Below are 6,296 nucleotides of genomic sequence, written 5' to 3'. Positions count from 1 at the left end.
CTTCTTACTCCTATATAAGCCTACGTACCCCAAAAACATCCAGGGGCAGGAAGAAACACAATTTCCACCACCGTAACCTTCTGTATCCGTGAGATCCCATCTTGGAGCCTTCGTCGGCACTCTGTCGGAGGGGGAATCGACCATGGAGGGCTTCTACGTAAACATCCTTGCCTCTCCGATGAGTTGTGAGTAGTTTACCATAGACCTATGGGTCCATAGTTATTAGCTAGATGGCTTCTTCTCTCTTTTTGGATCTCAATATAATGTTCTCCCCCTCTCTTGTGGAGATCTATTCGATGTAATCTCTTTTTGCGGTGTGTTTGTCGAGATCCGATGAATTGTGGATTTTATGATCAGATGTATCTATGGATAATAACTGAATCTTCTCTGAATTCTTTTATGTATGATTGAGTTATCTTTGCAAGTCTCTTCAAATTATAAGTTTGGTTTGGCCTACTAGATTGATCTTTCTTGCCATGGGAGAAGTGCTTAGCTTTGGGTTCAATCTTGCGGTGTCCTTACCAAGTGACAGACACTACTAGAAACCCCCATATTTCCGACGGTGAAATGTAAAAGCCGACAGGCCGTCGGTTATTACAGTAATAGCTGACGGTAGTTGTAATGGCCGACGGTTAGTGTCAACTCACAAGTATTACCAGTAATAGCCGACGGTATACTAGAATGCCCGACGGTGAAAATTCACCCCTCGGGTATCCAACTTAATGCCCGACGGTTAATTGTAAGGCCCGACGGTTTTTTCTACACCCATGGGGATGACATGTAATGGCCGACGGGTTTCCCTACACCCACGGAGATTACATGTAATGCCCGGCGGTTTTTGGTACACCCTCGGGTATTACATGTAATGCCCGACGGTTTTTGCCACACCCACGGGGATTACATGTAATGCCCGACGGTGAAATTTAATAGCCGAAGGTGAAAACAAAACTCTCATCTATGAGTGAAAATGGCCGAAGGTACATGTGTGCCTCTCGGTTATTTGAGAAAATACCTGACGGTGTATAGTGATAAACTACGATTAACTTTCCCTCTCGATGATATGTTTCAGTGGACAACATCGATAAGTGTAGAATGACCGATGTTATATTCTTCATTAATGGGATATCCTGGCTCATTGGGGTGTTGATCCTGATCCGACCTATGGGCATGGCAGCCGGATCCCAGCGGCGGTGTTGGTCGTGCGATGGGGACCAACGACTGGAGGAGGGCAGTGCGACTGGGCGTGGTTGGTGGCGGCGGCCATGTGCGGTTTGGATCCTGGGCGGTGGCCGGTGTGGCCCAAATTGTCCTCGGTTGCACATCACTGAGATGCCCATGTCCAGGGCTGAGCTGCTCCGACAGTCTGATGGCTTTGACTACGATTCCTTCTCGGTTTAGAGACGGTGAAGAATGTGTTTTGGATCCTTCCTAAATGGCTCATCCGGCATGGCCCGGTGGGGTGGTAGCCATCCCTCCAAGCTCTAGTGGTGGTGCACTCCGGCAGTTGCCAGAGCGTCAGGGCTTCGCGGTGGCAATGCGACTGTGGATGGTCATGCTGGATCTGGGCTGCTAGATTTGGGGCTTTGAAGGTGGTCTGGCAGATGCACACTTGTCAGTTGGTGTCTCTTGGGGCAGATCTGGGTGAAGATCTAGTCTTCGGCCAGTGGTCGAAGCAGGAGATGGCGACTTACCGACTCTGTTTCCTTCTTGAAGGCATTATCGTGGTGTAGCTCCAAACTTCTCCCGCTACCTCTGGGGGAAATCCTTGATTAGTTGATCGGATGATGCCAGCGCTCTTGTGTCGTTACCCCCTTTGGATCATCATTCTTGGAGGTATGCAGCGGCTCGAGGGACAAGTCGGACGTTTCTGCGATGTAGTGCGTTACAGGTGATGCATCGATGGCGTGGAGTCTCGGCGGCGTGGCGCAGAAGGCTCTCAGTGATGGTTGTGTCAGGCTGGACGAGCGTAAGGGTGGCATTGTCTGGCGTCATGGCAGCATTCACAACAGGCCTGGCAAGGTCAATGTGTCGGTACCTATTCTAAAGATGGATCTATGGAAGTCGGTGGTGGCAGTCTCTTGAGCATGCGTAAGCGGTGCCCGCTGAGAGTCCGCTTGACCGGGTTGTGCCCCCGACTTGTCGTTGGGCGGCTTGGTTTACGCCTCCGGTTTTAGATGTTGGGCTTTGGTGTGATGTGTGGGCATGTGGCCCTGACCATGTGCACCTTCTTCATCAAATTGATAGGAGTATCGAGGGAGGTTGCTAGCAAGGTGGCCTGAGACTTATTGATGTATTACTTTATAATATTTTAATGAATAATTAGTAAAATAGATGTGTGCATCGCCCGATGTAGAAGCCGGGGTTCATTCTCCTTTTTTTGAGTTTAAAATTATGCAACGTATATTTCAATTTGTATTCGTAAGTGTCTTTTCTCAGGTATACATTTTTAAATAATTTTTTACGTCGCATTTTTAAGTGTTGTCAAGATGCGCGGGGGTGAAAGTTTCAATCCACACGCGCGAAGATTTAAAAAAAAAGACACGCGCACAAAACGAAAAAAACATTGAAATAGCTCACGCAGCACGAAGCCACGATCTCAACTTCCTCTAACCACTCCCTGGGCCGTCGTGAACCTCGCCACCGCCCAGCTTAGCCTCATCCATTCCACATCACCTATGGTCGGGGAGACATGAGCAGTTCTCCACCCAGATCCCGTCTCTCAGCCGTTCTGGCAGCGGCCGACAGCACTCGGCAAGTTACGGTGCTAGGTCGGTGCCTCCTTTCTCTGTCTCCCCCCGGACTTCCTCTCTCACCTCGCCTTAATCTCTTATTTTTATTTTCTTCATGCAGCAAAGCACGGCGAGCGGTGGTGGCGGGAAACGGCGAGTGGCTGTGCATGCTGTTGTGGGAGTGGTGGTGGCGGCAAACGGCGAGCGGCGGCGGCACGGGCTGATGGGCGAGCGGGGGCTGGGGGTCCAGGGCTGATGGCCGAGCGGCGGGGCATGCTAATGAGCGACCGGCGCTCTGTGGGCTGATCTTCTACGCTGATCAGTTCTCATTCGCATGCACGGTAAAGGAGGCGGCAGATCCATATCTCTAGCGAACAGCCGCCCGAGGCAAGGTCTTCTCGCCACCTAGCCAGAAGTTTGATCCTTCCGAAGAGGTACCGTATCACAATAATGAAATCCCATCCATCTGCTTTTTCTTAATTCATACATGCTAGAGTACATATGTTTCCATTCATCTGGATTTTTCTACGAATCATTGTCCAAGCAGATCCCGTCCACCAGTGAGATTGCCAAATTCTGGTAGTTGTACGTACCACCTCTTTGGTTCCATCGTATCAATTACTCGCCAGTAATAATAGTACTTATCTGCAATCTAAGGTTTCAACCCAAGTTAATCTAGTCTCATTGATTCTGAATGTCAAATCCTTGCTAGCTAGGATGTCAAATATGTACGGGTCACAGAACTATGCTGGTAAAACAACTACGTACAAACAAGGGAATAGTACTAGCTTAGCTTCGTACAACTACTTGTTCCCTAGAAGATATTCTTGGATCTTGTGTGTGTGTTATGTTTGCTTGGCTGGTGCATACCGAGACATGTGTGTGTAGGCCAGGGGAAAAAATAGAAGGGGGGAAACGCATCAATTGTGCATAAAAGGTGCAAAACAATAGAGTCGTTTTATTTTTCTTGTTCATGTTGACTTTTCAGTTTCTATTCGCTAGATATATGGTTGAAAAAGGATTAAAATATTGGTGTGACACTAATAATTCTTACTAAGATGTGATTTCTATATCAATGTGATGATTCCCGAACAAGTAAGTTTATTCCCTCTAGCTCAATTAAATTTCAGCCACATTATTTCATTGTTCATCTCTCTTATAACTAGTCTTATAACTTCTTAGGTATTGGGAAGTAATATTGGAGATAAATCGAGTTGTAATAATGCTCATGATACCAATGATGACGATGGTATCTATGGCAATATGGGAGATTATATATATGGTGAGGAGCCTTATGATCAGTACGACGATATGGTGATGAGGCTGATGATCTTCGAGTCATGCAACAAAGTGAAGTTATGAAGTTCATCGACAATTAGCTTATGCAAAACATTTGGACCATTATATCTTAGTTACTATTTTGTTTTGCATTGGACACTTCTTAGATGCATCACTATGGTCATTGTAATATTGATTCAACTCATTAGACATGTTATACTTTTTGATGTTATGTTGAATATAATATATTTTCTTTGGTCATTTGTAGTTGTGTGATTATGAGATGTATTTGAAATGCCAATATTTTGAAATACTATCATCGTGAATCACAATTTCTTGGTATACAACAACCCTCGATGCAAGCAATTTGTAAGGGTGACATATTTTCTACGATGCAACAAACATCTTGGGTAAACAATATATCCACGGGAACTTCAAAACGTTGGTGAATTTACGAATTGATGGTGCTGGCAACCTCTCAACTAAAAGAATCCCCGAAGGGTTCTATGGACCCTGGGTAATCATACTAACTGACGGTTTGCCACACCTCTCGGTTATAAATAACCTTTACAGTCAAATATACCGTCGACTATTAAGAAAATTGACGGGAAGCAATAACCGCAGGAAAATCAATATCCGACGGGGAACCGTCGGTTATAAGCGTCGTCGAGCTTCTGATGACCAAATTATGTCTAACGCTTCACCGTCGGCCTATTACCGTAGGAAACAATTTTATCTAACGGTACTGTCGGCTATAAGTGTAATGGCCGACAAAGCAAGGCCGGCAGGGGATAGCCGACGGTGACCCGTCGGTTATTAGTGTATCCGACGGTGAACTTAGATATCCCACGGTGATTGGACCCTCGGCTATAATGGAAAATCTAGTAGTGAGAAAGGGTTGCAAGGCACGTATTGTATTATTGCCATCGAGGATAACAAGATGGGGTTTATATCATATTGCTTGAGGTTATCCCTCTACATCATGTCATCTTGCTTAATGCGTTACTCTGTTCTTATGAACTTAATACTCTAGATGCATGCTGGATAGCGGTCGATGTGTGGAGTAATAGTAGTAGATGCAGGCAGGAGTCGGTCTACTTGTTATGGACGTGATGCCTATATACATGATCATGCCTAGATAATGTCATAATTATTCGCTTTTCTATCAATTGCTCGACAATAATTTGTTCACCCATCGTAATACTTATGCTCTCGAGAGAAGCCTCTAGTGAAACCTATGGCCCCCGGGTCTATCTCTTATCATATTTGCTTTCAATCTACTTTTATTTGCATCTTTATTTTCTGCATCTATCTTATAAAATACCAAAAATGTATTTATCTTATCATACTTTCTCTATCAGATCTCACTTTTGCAAGTGGTGGTGAAGGGATTGACAACCCCTTTCTCGCGTTGGTTGCGAGTTCTTTATTTATTTGTGTAGGTTCGTGGGACTTGTTGAGGAGCCTCCTACTGGATTGATACCTTGGTTCTCAAAAACTGAGGGAAATACTTATGCTACTATTGCTGCATCACCCTCTCCTCTTCGAGGAAAACCAACGCAAGCTCAAGACGTAGCACCGCCCGATAAGGCAGACGACGCTGAGGTGTCGTCCCGGAGGATCTCTCCCGATCAACAAGTGGTGCGAGGGACAGTGAAGATTGGGCCCGAAGGTGACACTTCGGCCGTCCCGGGTCCGGGGTGTGCGGCCCCTACGGGGACCAACAATAAAGGCCCTGGACTATCCGATTTTCGAGGGACGGCGCAATCTGCTCCGGATATGGAGGCGCCAGATACATTGATGGACACATTGCGACATGCGTTTGTCTTAGAGGAACATCGTACCTTGATGGGTATGGTGGTTGAGAGGGTTCTGTCCGCAAAAAGTGGATTGAATGAAGCCTTTACGAGCCTGCTAAGAGGCTTCGAGGTACGTAATGTAATATTTTAAATTGTGTTATAAAAGCAAAATGTGCCTGTGTATAGATTGTAGCCCCTGAGACTCTGGTTGGCGTCCAAAGGGAGGTGATCAGAGGATCGAGAAAGATAGGCCCAGGAAATAATATGACTAATTGAAACACAGGCTGTTACATCCATGGCGACTGCCCAAGCTACAGAGATTGCAGATCTGAAACAGAAAGTTGATGTGGCGGATAATGACATCATGCTTATTAATAGGCGGCTTGACAGGCGCAAGATATGTCTTTGGGGCACTCGGTATATGCAAGTACTATGATATGAGCATGACGCTGAGAATTGTATACTGAGATATGCATAACTGCAGATAGTG

General features: G+C 45.8%; 1 long non-coding RNA gene across 1 annotated transcript; it reads left to right on the top strand.

Moving 5' to 3' along the window:
* The first annotated feature begins 2,626 nt into the window (after positions 1 to 2,626).
* Positions 2,627 to 4,194, top strand: LOC123163198 (uncharacterized). The gene is made up of 3 exons (XR_006481779.1): positions 2,627 to 2,768; positions 2,851 to 3,163; positions 3,912 to 4,194. It is a non-coding gene; the product is annotated as an uncharacterized lncRNA (long non-coding RNA).
* The last annotated feature ends 2,102 nt before the right edge of the window (positions 4,195 to 6,296 follow it).

Source organism: Triticum aestivum, chromosome 7B (genome assembly GCF_018294505.1).
Source record: "Triticum aestivum cultivar Chinese Spring chromosome 7B, IWGSC CS RefSeq v2.1, whole genome shotgun sequence".
Taxonomy (NCBI): domain Eukaryota; kingdom Viridiplantae; phylum Streptophyta; class Magnoliopsida; order Poales; family Poaceae; genus Triticum; species Triticum aestivum.
This window is presented reverse-complemented; position numbering and strand designations above follow the sequence as displayed.